Source organism: Corvus hawaiiensis, chromosome 3, assembly GCF_020740725.1.
Source record: "Corvus hawaiiensis isolate bCorHaw1 chromosome 3, bCorHaw1.pri.cur, whole genome shotgun sequence".
Lineage (NCBI taxonomy): Eukaryota > Metazoa > Chordata > Aves > Passeriformes > Corvidae > Corvus > Corvus hawaiiensis.
Window position 1 is genome coordinate 120,177,067 of NC_063215.1, and position 24,476 is coordinate 120,201,542.

Consider the following 24,476-nt stretch of genomic DNA (forward strand, 5'->3'; position numbering starts at 1 on the left):
GTGCCAGGAGATAGCAGAGGCCACGGGGCTGGCCTCAGCCCACTGGCCTCCTTCCCACTCCTCAGAGCCAACAGGTCTCCACCCAGGACACAGCCTGGGACTTCTCACTCTTTTCCAAGAGACCAGCAGGCGCCGGGGTTTGTAGTGAAGCTCCAGAAAAGATCTTTGTTTCATCTGCGCCATTGCTCAGAGCCCACAGGAGAGCACTGCCTCCATAGCAGGTATTCCAGTGGTTTCCCAAATGATTTCATCGATTTCAGCATATTTCAAGGCATCGATATAATTCTCACATTTGGAGGAAAAATGAGATTTCCTTCTCTTCGCCCTGCCTCCCTTCCTGTGTCACATCATTGCTGCCTATGTCCGGGCTGCAGGAAAAATCCCTTGTCTCCAGGGACAAGCAGAGGTCTGAAGATCAGGAACAGCTTCCTCTCAGCAGCCAGTTCCCACAGGGAAGGCTGGAAGTGGGAGCAAGCAGGCAGAGAATAAAAAGCACCTTCTAGAATCATCTGGTCCCTGATGACCTTGGAACTCCAGGAGAGATTTGGGGCCTCCAAAGATGATTCCTCCTCCGGCTTTTCCAATGATGCTCACGCTGCTAGGCCAGGCTTGTGCAGCAGAGAGGAGCCAATGGAACTGATTCAGCTGCCACCAAATCAGGGAAAGCCTTTCTGTTCCCTCCTGCAGTTCCACGTGCTCATGGAAAGTTGACTCTCTAAGGAACAGCATTCAAGTGGTGGTCAAGCAGAGCGGATGTAGAAATGTCAGGATTGAAGGAACAGGGACTTCACAATTAGGAGTAATTGCCTGAATGCCACTCTTCCACAGGCCACAACGTCCCTCACCATCATTTCCTTCCCCAGCAACAAATCCTGGGCAAACTGGATTACATCTTTGTTAGGTTTGTCTTCCTTAGAGATTTGGAGGTTCCAAGGGGAAGAGAATTCATTACTCATTCATTATGCAGCCTATTACATTTTTTGCAGTGATTTTTTACCCTCCTTGTTGAAAACAAAAAAACCCCCTCAGAACAAATAAAAAATACCAAACCACTCCTCTGACTAATGCAACTTTCCAGTGCTCTCCCACCTCCACAGATGAAGAGTTGCTTGTGCAATTTTAATTCAGCCCTCCCTGTGTTATGAACTATTACACACTATTTTTCCCACTGGGCCCCAGCCTTCTTTCTGTCTCCAGGAAAAATGATCCCTAATAGCAACAAGTAGACACACTTGGTTTTCTCCTCATTTTTCTACATGTTACTTGATGCCTGGCTTTCTGCTCTTAACTTGATTTCTCATCTCTGTGCTGGTTTTTGGGTTGGTTTTGTTTTTCCTGGTGCTCATGACTAATACCCTGCTGCTTCCTAGCCCTCCCTGTCAATCCTCATTATTTGGCTTCCAATCTTTACCTCTGTTTATCTTGTCAGACTCAGGCTCCATGAAACCTGTTTCGTTCATGCTGATCTACTAAATTCCACTCCACCAGACCTCATCCTTGCACCGATACATCCCTGAAAGTGCTGTCTCCTCCCTCCTATGTCAGAGTCAGGCTGCCTTGCCTTGCTGGCTGCCTTCAGGAACATCTTTCAGCAGCCTGTGGAGCAGCAGCCCCATGGAAATGCCCCTGTGGCCTCAGTTTGGCTTCCCAGCCATCTGTCACCCCTGGACCAGGCCATTCCTTGCTCAGTGTTCAACCCAGTTTCACTCAGAGACTCTTATCCAAGGCCTGTTTCACCACACAGACTCTTCCCTGACAAACTCCAACAAGCCTCTCCCTGGCAGAAGGTGGTGTTACTGAGGTTTTATAATGTCTAAATTTGGGTTACTTTCACAGATGTGGCAAATCACATATCTGTGGCAACCACCTTCCTAAAGAGCAAGTCAATAAAGTTTAACCAACCTATAAAAAACCCAAATCATGTAACGTGGGACACACTTGGTTATGAGGAAGAGCTGAAGGGCTTTTGTTGAAAGTTAAAAACCCACGGCAAAAGCAAGTTCAGCCTGAGCCTGACACTGAGGGCAGGATACTTTGGTTGGAAAAGTTCAAATCTGACACTCACAAGCTACTGGAAAAGGGGAATTGGAACTCTCAGACACTGGGAGTGTGTCATTTATTGGCACAGGCACCTGAACTTTCTATAATACATTTTTTCAGCAGTTGAATTTCTTGGGACATGTCAGTATGTTAAGACAGTCTCTGCATGTGGCTTTTCCTTTTGAGATATTCTATCAGATATAATTTTTGTGAAAAAACAGAACCTGTTCCCACCTTCTGATCTCAGCTGAGTGGGAATGGCTGCAGCAGAGCAATCACCTCCAGAAAATTACAGGCAATTAATTCCACCAGCTGCTCCCCTCTCCTGCAGCTCTGTTTAGGAAACACTCAGCCATGTCAAGCTCTTTTGGGTATTTTTACACTGCTCAGAGCCAGGCCCTGTGGTTCTCACACCAACCTGCTCTTCTGCTCACATCCAGTGATGCTAGAAAGGATTTTCCTAAACCAAAACCAAAATCCCAGCCTTTCCTCTTCTGGAGAGAAGCAATGTAAATGGATTGCTAAGCCTGAAAGTCCATCACTGATGTTCCCAGGATGGGAACATTTATTTATCTTCTCCTGAGGTCACAGCTCAGCTGTGCGAACCAGGAACACTTCTGAGCAAGCTAATAAACCTGCAGTTAATACCCAGGGATTGTCTATGGGAGCAGGCTGAGTTATTCTTACAGTAACAGAAAGACAGGAGTGCAAATTATATTTAACCCCCAGGCAGCCCATTGAGCAAAAAATAGCTCTAGCTATGCTAAGGAACAGCAAAGTTGGGAGAAGAGCAGCCTAGCAATTGAAAACAGGCTCTGTGATTCCAAATTAATGTCAGAACAAGTCCTGGACTCACACAACGTGGATGTCCTCTGTGGTCCCGGATGTATCTGTGACTCTGACCTGGCATGCAAAGCTCTGAGGTCTTCCACCTTCCACTTCAGTTCAGCCACAATAAATCAGCCACAGTCACGCACCAAACACTGAGAAAATGGTTAAGAGGTCTCCACACCCTATTTTCTCTGTCCTTTTCCTGACTGCTTGGAGCCTCCCAAGTCCCCCTTAGTCCCTTCAAACTAATTGCACTAAGATGTCCTGTCATCACAGAGAAATCTGCATGTTAAGCATCTGCAGGGTTTCTGCTCTGAGTTCTAGAGGGAGTCCCACGGCAGCACAGGCTCTGCAGCACATCCAGGGATGAAATGAGCCCTCACTCATCAGAGAGAGCACCACTGCTCCTTAGGCTTTGAGGGTTATGGATGTTGGGACATCATAACACACAGCTCCTTTAAGCCTAGCAAAGGCCTAGCCAAGTGTTGAAAATAATTTGCTTTAAGTTAGCAGCAATCCCTAGTGATCAATTTATCATCTCAATTCCATAAAATTTTGCCAGTCTTAGCATTCCCACTCCTTCCATGGGAATCTCTGCTCATTACTAACTGATATTATATATATCTATATATGTATTCTGATATTATTAAGACTGAGATTCAGCACAAATCTACCAGACTATTCACACCCTGGTCAAGTCAGAGCCTCCTCTGCAGTAGCACCAGAGGCTGGACCATGGAGACACTGCACACACATGTTTTATTCCAAGTAATAAAGTGTACATGGAAATTGGAGAGCAGGGCAAGACAGCAGGACTGGCAGTGCTGAACTCCTCTGAAGTTTCACAGCTCTGAAGAGAAGGTTTTCAAGGGTCCCATGTCATTCAAAGTGATGTGATTTTTTAATTGCTGCAGAAAGAGCTCAGCACACAGACCTACGCCTTCAGATCCCTGCTTTGTTCCCGGTCCCCAGGTATCATCAACACTGCCACGGAAGAGCTGTGAACTGGAAGAGCAGTGCAGACATTGAAATGGAAATGAGGATACAATCATCTCGCCTGGCTCCAGGAGCTATTACTTACCCCCAGTGACTTCTGAACCAGTGGAGGGCTTAACAGAGCAGGGCAGAAGCACTCGATTCTTATGGACATGTATTTACCCTGCAGATGTATCAGGATGGCTCCAAGCGGTATGGTAGGAAGGATGTGGGATAATTTATAATAACAAAGTCAAGTGTGTGTTGTTCCTCTAAACTCTGCTCATCGGCCTCAGATCCTGTTCTCCATGATGCTCAAGAGCCCTGCCTTACCCTCACGGATGCTGGAGTGCCTCGAACTCGGGCTGGCATTGTGGGAATCTCAAGAGAGGGAACAACCCCTTCCTGCAATGAAAAACACTCCTTGGGCAAGCAGAGATGCTCTCACTGGTGTCCTGGAAAATGGCTCATGCTAAATTGGACCAACTCTGCAAAAGTCCAAACAGCTTCAGCTGTTCCATGTGTTCCACAAATTCCACGTGAGTCACTCCCACCTGTTCCAGGTTTGGGTTTTCTCAGTGTCTCTGCCCCAGCACTTCAAGGAATGTGCTGTCATCCCCTGCACGTGTCACTCCCGCTTGAATTGGCTCCACTGCTGCCCAGAGTTCCCGATTCACCACCGGCTGTGCCTGCCCCTGCCCCTCCAGCATTCCCCTCCCGGGCTTGCCTCCCTGCTGCACTGTGCCAGGAGCATCCAGAGGTTCTCCTGCCTGGCTCAGACACACATCCTGGGGACACAACTCCACCCCAGTGTCACTTGCTGCTAACAAAAAGACTCTCACTGACACTGACGGTCATTTCCTTTCAGGTCCAGGACAGCTACCTCCCCATTTCACTGGTGACAGTCTGGTTCAGCTTTTATGTTGAATTCAAACCAGAAGTGCACTCTGCCCAAAACAGTTAAATCCCAGCCGTATTCACCTTTGCTTTGACTGATAAGGCTTCACATCATTCTAATCCATAAGAAGCTGCTCCAGAGATGGATCCATTGCATACAGGCTTTTCTTTTCACTTACCCAGGTGCCCTTTGATCCTGTGGATCTCTGTATTTAATTACGGGAGCTGAATGACGTTCATATCATATCTCCTGGTGCACTTTGCTCAGGTCTGGCTTTTCTTTTTCTGTTTGGGGAAGGAGAGTGCAGTTCTTGGAAGCACAGCTCTTTAATTTTAATATACTACAAGTGCAAGAGTAAGCTCACCTTCAAGTGCTCGTCATTGTCGATGCATGAATAAACAACTAGCAGGGGAGGGAGAACATTGCAAAAAGGTGCTTCTAGATGAATATGCTCAGCAGCCATAAAGGACCTCAGTGATTTCCTGGGGCACAAAGGCCTTGGTGGTACTGCTCTGCCACTTCCAATCAGCATAAATGTAGTACTTGACAATTCTCCTTGACTGCTGAAAAATAATAATAAAAAGATTAAAACCAAAACAGAACTAGGAGAAAGAGAAGTTTATGTTAGACCCCAAATTGGCAGTACAGAGCATGGAAGAAGAACTGTCACTTTGCAGTGAGTAGAACAGGTAAAGAAGTGGGATACAACAGAAAATGAAGCTGGGAAAAATTCCTCTTATTGCATTTCTGCCTCTCTGTCTGCTCTGACTGAGAGTTTGACCTCTTCTAATTGTAGCCCAGATCATTGTGGGGTGCACTGACAGCAATGGGATCATGGCAGACTTAGATTATTGCACAGGCAGGTCAGGACTTGGGTCACAGATCTTCAGTGAAATGGACCCCATGCCAGCTTCATGCAAGCTTTCTACCACCAGAACACTAAGGATTGAGGATTTGGCCAAAGAGCTTGGATCCCAAGCTGGAGAGCTTCTCATTTCAGCACAGCAGCTGCACAGTGGAGTTCACCTTTGGGCAGGATCTTCCCGACCCTTGTGGGCAGTGCCAGGCACTGGAACCAGGCAGCCAGACACTGTTATCAGTGCAGCAGTGAGTACTCTGCTCCTTGGCTAATTAGCTGAGCTAGTACCCCTCTCAGATGATTTATTTTTAGACCTTGCCTACAGGGAACTGAGCCTTTAAGAGGCTCTGGAATGGGTCAGCTGGAACAGACTGTTACATTATGTATGTACCAGCTGTGCTTGGCAATATCCACAGGCTGGGACTGAGGCACCTGCAGGACCACCTTCACCTGTGCCTCTTACCTGGTTCCAAGGCACCACTGAACAGCACCCTCCTTGTGTCACCCTAACTCACCACAGGGGTTTACAATGTTCCCTAACAGATAAAACCAAAATCTGTGTCTAAAATTAAGCTTCTGCATTAGCTATGCATGGTGTAGCTCATTAAAAATGGATCCTCCTTTAGAGCCCTGACACATACGTAGGGAAATATATTGCTCCATGTGCACAAAGTACTGGAATAAAATATCCATTACCTGCATGTCCCTGTTTCAGCACAGGACTACGGAAAGTGGTGGTGGTTACAACAGCAGATTTGGCTGTCCTGCCACAGATTGTCCCTGCTGCTGGGTTATGCTTATAAAACCCCTGGGAAGGTGGAGGAAGTGAGGTCAGTGAGAGGCTGAGTGTCCCATGGACACCAAGTCCCGGGCCATGGGAACAAGCCTTTGTCCCAGAACAATCCAACTTCGACTGCTGCTCCTTTGAAGGTCACTCAGAACAGGAGAGCAGCAGTGCTGGAGAGCAGCCAACTTCTGCGAGCAGAAAACAGCCACAGGTACTAAGGAGAGTTTTGCTATGGAATAATGAGCTCACAAACTTGTTCCTCCAGAGCCAACAAGCAGGACTGCGAGGTCATTCACAGCAGAGCCCTGTGCCACAACCCTAAAGGCAGAGGGCTTCTCACTCGAAAAATTCTCCATGCCCAGACATTTCTTGAAAGGCCAGCTGCTTCGTTATAATTGTTATTATTGCTACTGCTATTATGTTAACATAGTAATACTACTGCTACTACTAATATTACTACTAATAATAGTTCTGCCTCATTAACCAAATGAGGGCTGCTGCTCTCTTTCTGAACACATTGTCTCACACGGAGAAGACAATGCACTGGTTTATTGGTACCTGCTGCTTCTAATCCAGGTGTTTGCTACAAATTAAGTGTATGAGGGAAAATCACACCCAAATATTTTAGCAAACTATCTGCACGATGGTCTGTGAAAATGGTGATGAACCAAGGCACAGGTGAAGAGAACTGGGAGTCCCAGGGACAAGGACTGCAGAATGTAATGCTTGTGTATCTGCTGTGGGTCCACGCCTTATTTAGAGGAGACAGACTTCTTACAACGTGTTTCTTAATATCTGGGAGTAGTGCATGAACCAGCATTATTGAAAGAAAAACAAAAAAAGGCAGTGTCTTATGTGCTGTAATAGGATTAAACTGTTTTTCAAGCTCAATTATCTGACTCACAATTACAACCTGCTACCAAGACAGCAGCAAAGCAATTCGTGGGATAGATGGCAAATACCTCCTCAAAAGGATGCATTCTCCAGCATGTAAAGTTGCAGGCATGTGTGAGCAAGCTGCACACAAACTAAGCAGTTTGGGCTTCACCAAAACATTTGTTTTGTACCTGTGATTTGGTCACAGAAAAGACATCATTTACCCGGTATGGTTCTTACATTAATCCTGCAGCCTGAGGCTCCTCTTCGGAGTAACTCGCTAGACAACAGGTCTGCGTGAACAAACACACATTAAATCCCTTGTGTACACGCCCAACATTCGTTCTCACCGAATTCTCTACCAAATCCCTTCAGCTGTAATTGCTGTGCTCCAGCCCCATCGCGTCATCCCGGGTGCCGCAGGCTCAGGGACCAATTAGTGACACAAGCCCCTGTCACCTAGGAGATGGGAAGGCAGTGTCTTAGCGTTGCCATCTTCAGAGACTCTCTCTGAGACTGGATTTGGGCTCTGCATGACATTTCACCACACCGGCAGACTCCCAGGACAGCTAATTAAATATTATGGCTGGCCATAATATTGCCACAGTTATCGTGGTGCCTTAAATTCATGAGAAGCTTTAAGGATTCCTACAAAGGAGGAAAGCAGCGTCCTTACAGAGGAAGTGCTGATGCTCCTAAAAACTGCCTGGCTCCCTGTCACCCTGTGGCTGGGGAGCTGAGAGGCAGGGATCAGCGATCTCCCCAGTCCCACCTGAATGCCTAAAGCCCATCATTCTGTTCTAGCAAGTTCCTTCCTCTCTTTCTGATAAGGAGAACCAAATCTTGAAAAGCCTCTGCCTAGAGATACAGATCATGGTGACGCTGCCAGGATATGTTGCCTTTGCAATGCTTATATGAAAGGTTACTATAAAATCATGTAAATCTACGGTGTATTGACCCATTTCAGTGACAGGAGTAGCAATTGCTCCATGAAAAAGGTTTATAGCTCAGCAAAGCACCCCAAGTATGTAAAAAGCATTAGAAAATCATTCACTATTAATTATTTAAACAAAGGTATTTTTCTGTAATTTTGTACGGCTGGGATTACTCCAATTCTTAGGTTTAAAAATGAACAAGTCCACAAGTTCCCAATAAAACAGTGTGGGAGAAGGTTCTTTTTTAGATTGATTTGGATACTCAGCAGCAGAATAAACACTGCTCGGATTGCCCACGTTCTACCTTGGCATTTTATTAATGTTTAATTGACATTTGCAGTGAATAAATGTTTTAGTGTTTTCTCTGTATTGTTCTCTCACAAGAATAATTCTCGAGCAGCTGAGCCCAGTCTGTTGTACTCCCCATCTTCAGAGACATTCCACTGTCCAGAGCTGTTTCCAGGCAGTCTGCTCCAGGGAGGAAGGAGCAGGGAAAGAGATCAGTGCCAAACCTGTGTGCAATGCTCACCTTCCCCATGTACCTTCACTGCTTCTTAGCATCTACAAATTCAGATTAGGACTTTTTAATGATCCCATTGCTCTCACATCTCCTCTCAAATACTGGCAAATAGGTTTCACAATGAAAAATGTTCTTTTTGAGGAGAGTTGGAGGGAGATTGGAGGCAGAGAGAAGACTTCAGGCACAATTGCCCTGAGCTGTACTATGAAGGGGTTCTAGACCACCTGCTGAGCTCCCAGTGAATCTCTGCTTACTTACTGTTACATTTAAATAAAATCTTGGTCAGGACAGTGATCAGGACACCAGCACTTACTCTACAGGATGATTCCCTAGAGCAAATTTCAACCCTTTTGGTTACTGTGTCTGGGGTTTACTCACTTCATATCAGATATTCCTCACTTTCAGCCCTGGTCTGACCACAGTGTTTCACAGACACTCTGTGGTTGCACAAACCACTTCCCTTGTCATGTGCAGTGACAGCAGTTGTATTCACAGAGGAGTTCTAGTAGGAACTTCCATGGGTCACAGCTTAATCCCTGCTGATCTGTGCCAAAGAAACGCAACGGCGGGGCTGGGGCCTTTTCCAAAGACTGCAGTTTTGTCCTGCCCCCATTACTTACGGCAGAGGGGGAATGTGTGTTCAACTGGGGCTCCACTCCTTTTGTTAGGCTGGAGCCACTGACGCTGCAGTTTCATTAACTTGGGTCTCGCTGAAAGCCACGGCCCTCGGAGACAATTGGAACACAAAGTGCCGCCACCCGGCCGGATCCAACTGCTGCTGGCAGCACTTTCATTCACTCCAGCCCCACCCTGGAACTAAAGATTGACTGGAAAAGACTTCTTAGTACCTTACAAGTTATTTCGATTTTCAAGTGTGTTCTGTTCCCCACAGTGGCTGCTGCTTTACTAAAGGTGCTGAGCATCAGCTGCCACCATGCACATAGATCATGGCACATGCCACGGGAATGTGAGGCTATTCCTGCTCCAGCTGCCATGGAAAATGACAGCACGGTGTGATGCTCCAGTGGGGCCATCTCAGGCTGCTTCACTGCCCTTCACGAGCAGTCCTGCAGAGAGGAGATGTGAAATTCCTCTATGGGATGCAAGGAACGGCCCCCACACCTTGCAATTGCAGCCTCAGCACTGCAGTTTGGTGACCCAAAGTCTGGGCAGGACACCATTTCCAGCCTGGGACTGGCTCTGGAAGCTGGTGATAAGCCATAATATCACATATTGCAGCTATTTTGGCTGAATTCCTGCATTATGGAAGGATGGAATTTATGAACTTGCCACTGGACTGGAAGCAGACACATCCCTGTGTCTCAGTCAGCTGAGAGCAACACAAAGTCTTAGGCTGCACATTGCAATTACAGCTGCTGATTAATTGTGAGGGGTTCCTAAAATTCACCAGCTCACCCAGATAGATTAAATCTCACAAGTTCTGTTAAATCAGTGCTATGGAGATAATAACAAGGCTAATCACTTGCTGTCTTCATTCCACAGCAGAAATGCAGCAGCCTTGAATAATGAACCACCTTCAGCTTGTCTAGACTGAGGTTTCCTGCACACTGTGGAATCTCCCAGCTTTCTTTTCACATAACTCTGCCTGTCCAGGTGTGCAAACAGATTGGTAACTCACATCACAGAATGACAGACACACGACCCAGACACACTGAGCAGCACAGATCCCAAAGGAATTCCTGGTGACTGAGCTCTGGACAACAGGCACACGTGTCTGTCCAGCTGATCCCTACCCACCATCCCGAATCACCTCTCTAAGGACAGAAAAATAAATAAATCTATGTTCCCTGAAGTTCCTCTCATATTTATATTCAAAAAAACATGGACACTCCATTGACAAGAGCTGCCTGGGAAGGATGAGTGTGTTACAGAGCAAACAATGCAGCCAGGAGCTGCCAGAAGCCTCAGCCACAAGTTTTGCCATTTTATGATCAGCTGAAGCAGTAGTAAACTGAGTTCAATGCAAGATCCTTCCCTGTGGGAGTGGCGAGGCCCTGGCACAGGTTACCCAGAGAAGCTGTGGCTGCCCCTGGATCCCTGGAAGTGTCCAAGGCCAGGCTGGATGGGGCTTGGAGCAACCTGGGATAGTGGAAGGTGCCCATGGCAAGGGGTTGGTCTCTGCCAAGCCAAATCATTCTGTGATTCTGCTGTTCCCATCACCTAAACCAGGACAGAGATTCCTAGCCGGTGCAAGGATGCTTCCAGGGCAGGATTGTGGAGTCTGCTCCAGTGAAACACCCTCTCAGGGCTGCAAGCTGAGGCACAGCCCGCTCTGGGCAGCTGCTCTGCTCTGATCCACATCAGCAGCCAAGGGCAGCAGGGTCTGTCTTGTTGGCACCTCTCCACTGTGCCTGTCTGGGCGGCTGTAGGCCGGGCTGCTGACCTGTGACAACGTAACCAGTGCTTTCATCCTCCTATTGCTGCCTCACAGGATTTTTTAGCTGGCAGATGAATGAGCCAGACACGCTGGTAGCACAGCTCCTGAGGAAACTCCTCGTGCCTGAGTTCCTAACAATGCATCTAAATGTCACAAAAAGTCAGCGAACACTCTGAAGACTCAACTGCACATACTGGGAACTTCTGAGTTTAGTATCCGCTATCAAAAGTCCTAAAATGTTGCCACATTTCAAAGATTTTACCACACGATTTTTAGCCTTGGGCTCACAAAATCTCTGATTAAAAAAGAGATGTAAAACAAGACCCATCTCTTTTATATTACACTTATTTCCTAAAACTCCTCAGGATACAGAAATGTATTATATAACAGGTTCACACTAAATGGCACTGATTTCTCACTAAACACAATAACCAATGAATTGATTTTACTGACACTCAATGAAAATAAAAAGATCTGACAGAAAGAAGTCATCAAACAGCTCCGAGTACAGGGAATCCTGGTGTGGTGCCTCAGAGTTGGCTGGTGAAGATGATCCAGGCACTCATGACACTGAAAAGGCACTACATGTGATGGCAACACCCTCTCCATCTTGTGAACTTGGTCTCCCATCGATTTTAATTTAGGCATTTTGTTCTTTTGAGGCATCTTGTCTAAAACTGGACTTTGCAAAACTTCCCAGTAAATTAATGCACTTTGGGGATCTGTGTGGGTTATGTAAGTATCTGATTAAATATAATGCTGAGCTGCTGCCACTTTATGTTAAAAAACCTACCCAGAGAAAGTGTGCAAGAGGAAATGAACAATTATCACAGCATGTTGTACAGGGGGGTGTTTTTGAGTTAAAAAAACAAGAATAAGGGAGACAATCTATTGGGAAGACCAGTGGACAGTACCAGGAAATATACTGGAAATATATTAATAAAACTTGTCCTTCAGCCTCTTGAACAACTATTTTCTCTTAGTCTGGGGGGGAAATCCTGAGTAAATTTGCTGTTTTCTTACTTAACGTACCCCAATATGAGAAAAAAAAAAAGTAGACTTAAATCTTAGGCAAAAGCATTCTCTTCTCCCTCAAAAGAGCTTGCTCAGAGGGTTTGTCTTCATCAGCTGTGGAGAGCAGTGACATATTATTTTTGCATTCCTGTGGGCTGCAGCAAATTGTCCCTCTTGGCTGTCATTGTTTCCTACAGAAGCGACAATGGCTCTCATTTATCATGAGCTGACACCACCGGGCATACGGAATTACTGTTCACACTGCAGCACCCAAAGGGATGGGGTAAATAAAACCCCCAGAACACCTAGCAACCAGCAAAAACATGAAAGGAAAAGTACAACTGGTTCGGAAAACGAAGTACCTTTGCATGAATCACAGTGGCTTCCACTTCTAAGCAGCAGCTCTGAAAGCACTGACGAACTTAAAAATCGTCTCACGGGATGCAGGGAAGGAATCAAGGGGCTGATGGTACCAGGGAGGCAGTAAAATTTCACCATTAGAGAAGGTTCTGATAAACACAGAGTTTTGTGGAGACATCAAAGCATGGTGCAGCTGCTGGTACGTCAAAGGAGGATTGTGCTGCCTCCAACAACTCCCTGGTGTCAGCTCGTGTTTGGCGTCACTGACACACTGGAATAAGCGAAGAGAGCGACTCCAGGCTCTTTTTGTGTCACTTGCTGCTGGTGGGATCAGTCTCCATGTTTTCCTGTGCAGGAGGTAAAACCCCCCTCCCGTATGGATGGAAGGTGTTTCACTGCAGGACGTGAAGGGCTCCTCCCCAGCAGGGCAGCCGACATCCACCTCAGTTGTCTGAGAAATGCCTGAACTTTTGTGTCCTCCCGCAGGAATTCTGGGGTATGCCTTGGCTATTTCTCTGACGTCTGGTTTTGATAAGTGATTTTCAGAGCCTACTGTCTCCCAGGAATTCTGCAGGAAGAAAGTGGGTGAGGTCATTCAGATTTTCACTAAGTTTCCTTTCTCTGTTTTTGGCCGTTCTGGTGAACATGACCCTCCAGCGCTCGGGAATATTTCTGTCCCCTTAGGAGCTATCGACCACTCACTGGTTTTATCTGTGCACACACAAAAGTTCCATGCTGCTGGAAGGGGAAACAAGGTTGACATTAAGCAGGGGAACATAAGCAGCTCGGAGATGCAGCTGTGAGCTGAGTTCATTTATGAGCTCAAGTGCTGGCAGAGCCCGCGCTTGTTTCTCGGCCGCTCCACTGGCCCCTGGCCTGGCTCCGAGTAGCTGAAGGCCATGGAATAATGGCTGGTTTGTCAGCCCCTTTTATTCATAGCAGGAATACTCAGAATGAAGCAACAAGTAAAAGAAAATGCATCTTATTTTCTCTGCTTCACCAGCCCTCTGCCTCGGCAAATGTGTGACTCGCATACGGCTCTCCTCAGCGAGACTCTTCATATCAGATTTCATTTCTTGCTCCATGGGTTGCCATGGAGACGATGCTGAACCTCTGCTTTTGTAGGCCAGGAGATTTATGACTGCATCCCCAACCATTCTGCTCATCAGAGCCACACAGGATTCACTTCAGCATTATGGTTTTTTACATAAACAGAAGAGAAAACAAGCATGGCCTGCATTTCTCAAAATATTTTTCACAGTCAAATCCTGTATTTTGGATTTCTTGAAGCCTATCAGAGTCTGTTTATATATATTACAGCCTATTTATGCTAAGTTACTGATTTATAAGGAACGTATAATTACATGTACCAGCTCCTGAGAGCCAAGGCCTGGCAAGAGTTAAGTGCCTGTATCAAAACAGACCCTTCTGCATTAGCCTTGTTCTTATCTTACTCATTCCAGCTTTTTCGCAGGCAGAGACAGTGGGATTCAGTGAAGTCACAGCATAAACACCCTCTTTAGAAATCCAAATCATGTGATTTATGATTAGGTTATTGTTTATCAAGCCCACAGGAAGCCTGGGTGCTACAGCACACACAAATACAAAGGGGAGCATGTCCCAGCAGCACAAAAGAGCATGTCGTTAATATTAATTGCTAGCAAATCTAAAGCATCTGACAACAAATCTTCCTATTGCCCAGACAGTCGGAAGCTCTGGGATAAACGTTCTCCTCCACCTTCCTGGATGCCATTAATCACACCGGATGCACATTGTCCCACCTTCCCTCGGATGGGCTCATTACAAGACTCCCTGGCATTGCACCAATGGCTAAAGGAGGTCTGTTCCTGGAACAGCTCCAGGAGACCTTCGGATGCTCTGGGAGCTGCAAGCAGAACTGAAAAATATGTTGTTATAATATTGTCAGGGAGCACTTGCAGGACATGGCCAAGGAAGCCCACAGGGAACAAACACAAGTGGCAGCTGTTTCTCTTGAGCTGCTCGAGTGCCTTTGCCAGACAGGGAGACCACAACACTTCCCACAAGGGGAAGTGGGCGCCAGGAGTGGGATACTGGGCTGGGCTCACACGTGTCACAGTAACACAAGGGTTTGCTGAGGGACAGTGCTCTGAGGTGGCTTCAGGGCAGCCCTTTGGCTGGGCTCAGCATGAAAACCACGTCAGAGGGATCATTTGTACTCTGCAGAGCAGAAAAGGCCTGTCAGATTACTTGGCATGTACCTGAATATTCCTTAGAGTATCTTTCTTCTTGTTTTGCAGTAAGTGTTTTACCTCTTCATGTGTCCCGTCCTCCTGGCAGGGCAGTTCAGAACAAGGGTTCAGCACCAGTTGCCACTACACCTTTACCAGCAGCTTTCCAGGCAATTTTCCCTCCATTAGCACAGCAGTATTACCCTCTAAACGAGCACAGATCATTTTCCCTGTTAATATTTAATGAAACACAGACTGAGCCATTACACTGAACCACGACACATCCAGGCACAAGGGGAAGAAAACAAGCACCAAGCACAACTTAAATTATCTGTATCAAATCCTCCAAAACTGCCAGAAATTCTGAATTTTCAGCTTGAGGCATGGCATCAGCCCAGGTCCAGTGGTGGACAAGTGCTCCCAGCTGTCTGGAGGCAGGGCTGGTTAACATGTTTCAAGTGGGTCAGGCTGTCTCACTGATCACCAGGGAAATGTAGGCCACTGCACTTCCATTTGCACAGCAGCAACACGGCAGAGTTGTCAGAGTCACTAGGAAACAAACTCCTCAAATAAACCCTGAATGTGGAAGCAGAGCTGAAAGAGAGTAAATCTGTAGTTGGCATCCCTGTGATACAACCAGCAGCCCTTGAACAGATGCTAATTTATTGCTACGACATTGCTGGACTAAGGCTTGCATCTGCTAAAGGGTCTGGTCCTTTTGAAAATTATATGACATCCCATTAATATGTTGAGAGGCATCTATTATTAACTAAGTAATTAGATAATTATTAACCTCAAAAGAGCACAGTTTCTCAAAAAAAAAAAAAAAAAAAAAAAAAAAGTCCAAATTGCCCTAAATCAAGTTCTCTGCTGCTTCAGCCAGACTGCTCCCTGTAACTGAACCTGCTAATTTAAGGACATTTATTTTGGGAACATGCACCATCACACAGAAATAGTGGTCTGTGGGCCCCTAATAGCAGCAAAGCCAGATCAGGTCCAGGAGTCTGAGTGTGATGACCTGGAGTCCTTTGTTAGAGCAACAGCCAGGGAATCAGGATACGCTGCGGAGAGGATCGGGAATCTGAGGTCGGCAGCTCCTCAAGGTCACTGTGGCTGCCAGGCAGAGAGGCTGGGAGGGAAGGAGCCCACAGAGGGAAATGGATCTCCTGCTCTTCCCAAACTGGCTGGCTCAATGAAGTCATAATTAACACGGAGCAGCTCGTTAGATTAGCGTCCATCCAGTATTGACACATATAGCCAAGGCTGTTAATATGCTGGAAGTAGTTAATTAGTGCTAACATGGCTCTGAAGATAGGGCAGACCTACATTCCAGCAGGGTGGGATGGAGCAGTTTTGTAGGAGAATGCAGCAGTTTTAGGTCAGTCATTGCAGAGCAATCCTTGGCTCATCCCTGGCTTTCACCAGCTGCAGGAGGGGAATGGCAATCCCTGCAGCTCGGGAATGCAAACATAACTTCTGGAGTTCCCACAAAAGTGCACACACATGGATTTGTAGCTGTTCAGGAAGCCCTACAAGCTTGAGGCATCCCCGGAGCTACAACTTTCTGAGCAGGAACAAGGCACATTTAAAATGAGCACTTTTCTTTTATATAGAGAATTGTTTGGTGTGGTAGAACTATAAATTGCCTGATGCCTGATGTTTAACAGCCAAGTCTATGCAACTGAGGAGGACCTTATAAGTGAAAAATAAAAAATTAGATGGGAGCTCAAATTTCCAATTTTCATGTTGGAAGCCAGGGGTATACATTTATATATATTCACACCAACCATGGCAGTAGCTGCGTGAACAACATTGTTATCAGTTCTAGACTCTGGCATCTTTCAGGCACCAAAAGCATTATTTAGAGACAAGGTAGAATCCACATTGCTCAAAACCACATGTGAATAATGCCATTGTTGACATTTTGAGTGTGCATGTAGCTCCCATAAAAGCACTGAGCATTTTTTCCTCAATATCCAAACACCTGCTCGGAAGATCAAAACTGTTTTCTTAATAAATTACTCAAAAAGTTGAATACATTATGTATCCTCATACACCTGAGTTTTTCAAATGAATCTTCTATTAGAAGACATTAGTTCATTCCTCTGAGTGGAACTTTAGGCATCAAAAATCTCTTCAGGTCATGTAATATATAAATGTAAATATTCCAGTCGGGAGTCCTAATAAATTAATGTTTCCAATAAATAAAAAAACCCCCAAGCACATGACTGAAAAGGAACACAAATTTGTGTCTCTGTTTTCCTTTCACAATAATCCAAGTCTTCCTACATCTTTGGCTTTCAGCACTCCAACATCTCACTCCATACCTGTCCAAGCAGTGCACAGAGAAGATCATCCCACAGTCAATACACAACCCTGAGAGGCTCAAAGATATCACTGCAAACATTTCCAGAGTTAAAATGCCAATCCAGCCTATTTCCCTAAATGAAATGCGTGTGTGGCAGACTGATTTGATGTGTTCTTTATTGTCAGCTGGAGGAAGGAGCATTGCTGCAGTGATTTGAGTGGTTCTGCCTACTGTGTCTCACAGTTGCAAAGGCTTTGGGCTGCAGAATTAAAAGCCTGATGATTGCTCACCATTTAGGGAGGGAAAAATGCATTTTTTATAGTTACAGACCAATTTTATCCAGAAGGACTGGCCTGGATATGACACAGAATGAAGTCTCTGATGACCTGTCTGTCCTTTTCAAACGGGGTCATGCACACACAACTTCTACTGCAGGTTTTGTTGGCAGAGTACAGACTCCTCAGGAAGGATGTGGTGATCCCTCATTGGCTGCATCACCATCAGGGAGCTGTGCTCCAGTGGTGGTGGTTCAGAGAATCATGGATAACTTGGGAACTCACAGAATATTTTAAATTGGTGGCTTCTTGCTATGCCAAAAATACCCTCTTCCAGCAGCTTTTAACTTACCCCCCTCCCTGGGGTTTGTACCTGGGCTTGATGCAGGGCCTTGGCATGGAGAAATCTTACTGATGAAGTTTGAAAATTACATTAATTTGTTTGTGCAGCAATATGCAACCAGTTTGACACTTTACAAAGGAAATCCAAACCATCCCAAAATCCCAGAATTATGGGTTTGGTAGGTGCAGGGCATCTCTAAAATCTGCTTTAAGAGCCCAGTTTCCAGCTGAGCAACAAAAGCTAGATCTGGTTAACAAAACTAGATGTAGCTGTTAAAATACCTCTAAGAAATTGGGTTAATAAGAGGGGGAATCCTTCTGAGCCTCAGCAGGCAGCAGCCCATGCAGCCAAGTTAGCAACATAACCCAGCCTCAGCTATTGTTTTATTGGATTCCTTTGGGGGGGAGAGTGGGCCATGGAGCAGGATGGAATTTTTATGCATATATGCATACAGAAAAGTCCTGGTTTTTCATCTATGTAAAGTCAAAACATACTGGAACCATAAATTACATCCTGGAGAAGTGTTCGGAGTTTGTATCCTTTTAAGGAATACAGCCTAAAGTTAGCACCCCTCTTCCAAGGTATAATCTTCCATCACTGTGAGATGCTGCTGCCTGATCGCAGCCAGACAACTGGCTCGGCACCAAGAGCCCCAACGTGCCAACATATGGAAACAATTGCTTCCCTTCAGATTGGAAATGACATACCCTGGGTGTGTGCACAACATCCTCCATCAATCACCCCAAATGGCTCGCTATTTGGACTTTAACTTGTTATCCAGTGGAGATCCCCAGAGCCTGGTGGGAAGGGCAGCAAAGGTATTTACACAGAGCAGAATGCGAAAGAGCTGCTGCCCCGGTCTGAGCCTGTCTGGACAAGGCTGGGTCTCACACAACAGCACAGATCTTGCTCCAGCTTCATATAAAAGCAGCTAAATCTAGAAGTTAGACCTCCTCTAGCCTTTTTTCTCCCCCCTTTACCTTGAAATAGAGCCACATTTGCCATTTAAAAGTACCTGCAACCCAAAAAGTTAATGAGAAAAAAAATCTCTGAAACAAAATCCCAGCTACTCTAAATAGAAGCAGCCTAGTGAAGTCAAAAACCAGCCTCAGGACTCCAGGAAATTCCCACACCTCGGCAGCCTCAGCAAGAGAAGTGAGAGGAGAGGTTTAAAGGTGAGTATCTGTCCATAGGTTACATGCTTTGACACCAGTGACAGCCTCTCTGTCTCAATGAAGCTGCCATGGGCCTGCAACACAGGGGAAATATCAAGAGGATTTTTGTTGAATGATCCAGAGATAGAGAAAGCAAGAATGCAAATTCTTGCTGAGAATACAAGGAAAGCCTGGTTCAAGGAGTTTTCTGGGCTCATACAGCAAAGGATGGTGAAGGAAAGAGAGGCAACTTCCTAAAGAACTGCTGCAACAAGTGAAAAGCCAGGAGGGGTCTGTGTTTTAAATCAGTAAACGCCAGTGATGGTGGCACTTTTGGAGCCACTCCTTAAGTATCCCAGGAGACTGGAACTGTGACTCAGTAGAGGTGAACATGTATTTTCCCACTGCTTTCACCAGAGCCAGGGGTTCACCAGAATACTGGAATTCTATGGGTGATGCGACTGATTATCTCATGCTAACGTGACCTCTGGAATTAGCTCTTCTACGGATTATAGGAAAAGCAAGGTTTTCACACAGAGGACAAGAGGCAGAAGAACTGTACTGTACAGGACACTGTACTGTACAGGAGACAAACCAGCACCTGGGCTTTCTGCAGGAGAGAGGCTGTTCTGATGGTTAATGTCCTGTCTGGGCAACCAAGATAAACAGACTGAACCCCCATCTCTGTTCTGCAGCAACTCCAAGTTCTCTCCAAGCCTCTCCAAGGCAGATTTTCCAAAAGCACGTGAAGATGCAGACAAGCACCATGGAGGATCTACAAACACCTCTCTGCAGGCTGGATGCTTATCAGCACCTGTTGGTGTCCTTTGGGTCCTGTCTGAGGGAACATTACAGATGTCATTACTCAGATCCAGCCAAATTCTGCCTTCAGGCACAGAACATTTCCATGCAAGTGAAAGAGAGCAGTGAGCTCATATCCAAGGATGGGACTGAACCCCAAGTAGAGTAGGAAAAAGGATTTGCTGTGTGACAAAAATAGGCCAAGTGCCTTGTCACATCTGACAAATGCCTCAGATGGCAGCAGGGCACGGCTTTGGGGGACTATTAAAAGAGTTCCTATTTCCATGGATCAACTGATTCCTTGTCACAGGTAGGTTGGTGGCATCTTTCTCACTGGCACTAAAAATGGGTCTCAGCATCAGTGGGCAGCAGGGAATTAACCATTATTATTTCCTCATTCCTAATGTTTCCATCACTGTCATTTGTTGATGAGCAATTCCAGGCTAGATTCTGCAGGTCACAGAGCTTTTTATCCTCACTGACTCACAGGAGATGCTCAAATCCGAGGAAAAAATTTGCAGCCATTTACAACAGAGGCTGCCAAATCAGGCGCTTTCTTGCTGAAAGTGGGATGTGATGACCTGCCTGGGTTTAGATGTTTCCAAACATAAAATAAAATTAGGTCAGACCTGATTCCTAAAGTCAAGGGCCCTACCGCAGACAAGGATTTAGGTAACAGCCGTGATCTGCTGCTAACGAGCAGTTAATTTGTGTTCCTTTCTTCCATTTATCGTTTGTAAATAGAAAGGCCATATTAACAACTAACACTCGAGAAACCCCTTCAGTTGTGGGTTTTGTGTGACTCATCACAGTTTATGTTCACAAAACAGCTGAGGAGAAACCAGCTTGGCTTTGCTGCGAGGAAAGCAGAGTGCCCAGATGAAAAGACCACGGTCTCTAACTCATTTCAGTTTGAAAAACCAGAAGTGGGCAGTTACATTTCCCAGCAGATACTACTCTGGTGCAGGAGAAATATTTGTTGGTCTGCCCCCGGCTGGCAGACAGGCAGTTGTTGGGTGTGTACCACACAAAGAATACTTTCATTTTTTGGCACGGTGCAGCATTGCTGAAATACCAAAGACCATGGCTAATTAAGTGGAGTGATGGAACAGAATGATTTGATGATAAGATTTAATTGGTATGAACGTTCACATAGAGGAGTTACTGTGTCTGTCTAGGAGGAGCAGACACTCAGCTCAGGGGGGCATTGCTCAACTGGAGCTGAGGGGTAAAGGGCACAGGGGTGCCCTGTGCTTGCTCCCAGTCCTGGCACTCCAGCAGCAATTTAGGGAACACTGGACCAGTCTCCTGCTGTCACAGTGGTTGAGAATCACCAGGTCAATCATAGTCCCTTTCCCCCACACTGACTGCTGGGGAATGGAGTCACAAGGGAGCTCCTACGGCACCTGAGTAGGGATAGGACTGCTCCAGACGCTTCACAGGAGCACAGACCAGGAGCCAGCCATTAACTCCCTAAATGCTGGTGCTTTCAGCTGATCGTTCTGATTTTTCAATAATAAAAGATGATTATCTTAACTTTCTAAAGAGCCTTGGATAAGCCACTCATTAGACTGATCCTTACTCCACAGCTTGGCTGACATCACTGAAACAGGTTCCCCCAGTATTCCCACCTGTACCTGCATGGAAGTTTTCCACAAGTCTTCAGTTTGGGGCTCCAGACTAAACTGGCAGTGCTGCAGTCTCTAGGGATACAGAGTTCCATGAGGCAAAAAATCACTGCTCAAAGCACAGGGCAGTAACCATAGCCATATTAGGAGCAGTAAATTGGTATTGCCAAGGGGAAGAGTTGGCCCTTCAGAGCATTCTCCTTCCTTGGACATGGACAGATGATCCAGCATTCTGTTACAGGCCACTTCCATTTGCCTTGACACAATGCCAACACCAAACAGCCAGGAGAACAGAGCCAAGATCTTTCCTAGAAGAGCCCAAAAGATTTCCCGCAAAGAAAGAAGAGATTTGTCACGAGGGAACAAAGATTTTGTGCTCAGCATACGTTTAGGTCACTAAGTCAGCAACACCACCCATGGAAGAGTCACAGGCTTTGGGATCCTCCAGATAAAGGTAAATACAGAGCATTCACGCTCCAGATTTCACTATTACCTCTGCAATGACTTTTGCTGCAGAAAGAATCAGAAAAACAAAAATAATTCCTTGATTATATCTCTCACCCTTCTCAGTGTTCAGCAAAATCTGTCATGGTTCTAAATGCGGCCTTTTATTTTCTACTATGCAAGCTTGACTATACAGAGTAAATCTTAAAGCATGGTTTCATAACTCCCATTTGGCTGTGAATTCAGTGCAAGAGGGTCTGCACAACTAAAACCTTGCAGCAGTTGGGCTGTAACAGCAGCCACCCTGAGCACCAGGTGACACTGGATATAACAGAACATACACCTATGAGTTAAGATTGCCTCTGATTTTCACTCCTTTCTGCTAACACTTGGCAGGGATCCTCTGATGAGCCAAGAGCACTGATTTACAGAGATTTGTGCCTGTCTGTATCATGACATTACTGTCTGTGCTCCTTTCCTTCACCAGGAGGGAAAAAGAGCCAACAACTGCTATTCTCTTTCCCCTCCCACCCTGGGGGAAAGAAAGCCAGCACATGATAGTTCTTGCTGCCACATAAATGATTTTCTTCTGATGCTGTTTCCTCCCTTTGCTGCCAGAGACCTGGGGAGCTCCAAGATCTGCCCAGTCAGCATCACCTTGGCTTCTGTGTCTTGCAGAATGAATCTGCTTCATCAATTACTCAAGAGCCATGAGCAAACAGCTCTTCCCCTCCTCAAACCAGGGCAGACAAGAAACTGTCCCTCTGTTCAAGGAAACATCTCCCCTTCTTCCTCCTCTCTCTCAATTTCCATAATTGTCAAAGGCTTTTCCCTCCACATCTCAGATTGCTCAGAAGTTGCCAAGTAGGGAGCCCCTCTCTCCCAACTTGAAACTCTAAGTTTCTATCAGTGCACAGAAACTGAGCAGCTCAGAGCATTGGAGGAAAATTATACTTATTTCAAATGTATCAGACTCGGGTAGTTGGGAAAATACATTGAGTTGTTAGAGTATAATCTGCTGTGTTTCCAAGTGGTTCTTGGCGTTAAAACAGTGACCCATAGGACAGGAGTTTTTTAGCTGAAGCCAATGCAGTTCAGCCATAACACTGGCCTCCAAGGCTGCTGCCGCCACACTGCTCTCCTGGAACACCCTTTGGTGACAGCAGCAGGCTCAGCTGATCCTCTTGGCATAGTCAGCAAGGGTGTTGGCTCCCAAACCAGTTGCCTCAGAATAAGTACACATGGAGTGAAGAAATGCAGGATTGCAGCTGCTCTCCAGCAAATTCTTCTTGCAGAAACAAGCTGCAAGTGATGAAAGTCACAGCAGCAGCAGTTGAGGGTGAGTGGCTGATCAGACAGTGCTCCCAGGCCCCCCAAGGGACACCTTCACTACTCTGCCAGCCAGGCAGCTCACCTGCTACAGACATGCTTTTAGATGAGGCTTTCCTGCTCACCTAAGTCTGATTTTATGGAGCACTTAGCTCCCCAAATGCCCTACTTGCAGGGAATAAAAGGCCAGTCAGTCATTATGCTGACAAAACACCCACAAGAGGGAGAGAGCCTGTCTGAGCAGTTGGTTAAAAATTGGTCTAGACTTGGTCTCATTCATTTGCTTTAGAGATGGCTGGGAAAAATGACACGAGACTGAATTTTACCTGCCCTGAGACAGCCCTTGTGGCTCTGTGCTACCTGTGCTGTTCAGCCACGGGACACTGCAAACACTTGGCCTCCCGTGGCCCAACTCAGTCAAACTCTCTCAAAACCAACAACTGTACCTTCAAATAGCCAAAGGGAGGCTCTTCCAACCTCACAGCCTCCAGACGTGGAGCTTTTAAGTAGAAGTATTTCCTCATGTGGTAACTCCCAAATGTTTGGTTTATCCATGCCAGAGGAAGGGTTGTTACTGATATAGGCTTATACAGCAGGTGAACTCTCAGTTTTTATAGCTGTTTACTCAGGATGGGGGAGAGAGCCAGGAGGAAATACCTCAAGTGACATCAGCAGGGTAATTTTTAACATGTACTGTTACAAGGAGTCAAAAATCATCTCTCACACAGGTGCTCCCCATAAAGTATAGTTTGAAAAACGTACCTTTTTTCCATTGCTGAATATAGGCAAAAATGAACAACAGAACTGCTAAACCTGTTGGCAGAGAGCAACTGATTGACAGTGTCCACAGTGCAATCGAGTCAGGTAACATCCAGTACTGGAGAAAACTTTGAGGGTTTTCATGTGCTGCCGACTGAACTTGGCTGGCAAAGCCAACTCAGGCCGGTGTCTGGATCGGTTCTTCGGGGCTCTACAATTCAGTGCAGTTTAATGACACTCGTGGGACCTTAAAGCTCATCCAGCCCCACCCCCTGCCATGGGCAGGGACACCTCCCCCATCCCAGGTTGCTCCAAGCCCTGTCCAACCTGGCCTTGGACACTTCCAGGGATGGGGCAGCCACAGCTTCTCTGGGCAACCTGCGGCAGGGCCTCATCACCCTCACAGGGAAGAATTTTCCCTAATATCCAATCTAACCCTGCTCTCTCTCAGTTGAAGCCATTCCCTCTTGTAATACTGAAAGAGGATGTGCAAATTGTTCATACCTGGTTTGTTTTGGTGTCTTTTGCTCCCCAATAGTATAGCTGCTCATTTAGCAGCCTTACATTGGAGCTAATTAATCCTGCACAATGTAATTGGAATTATCGTGCCACTGGTGAACATGAGCAGCATTTACTTGGGAGAGATACAAAGTCTCTGTTGGCAATCCTTGTGCCAATATTAAACATTCCATCACTATTTGGGTTGGAAGAAAAAGAAGACAAGGAAGAAAT

The 24,476-nt window shown here is 46.1% G+C and overlaps 1 long non-coding RNA gene across 1 annotated transcript; it reads right to left on the minus strand.

Moving 5' to 3' along the window:
- Positions 1-3,864: 3,864 nt before the first annotated feature.
- Positions 3,865-12,874, minus strand: LOC125323811. The gene is made up of 3 exons (XR_007202653.1): positions 12,496-12,874; positions 5,109-5,307; positions 3,865-5,028 (listed from the first exon to the last, which is right to left on the minus strand). It is a non-coding gene; the product is annotated as an uncharacterized LOC125323811 (long non-coding RNA).
- Positions 12,875-24,476: the final 11,602 nt, after the last annotated feature.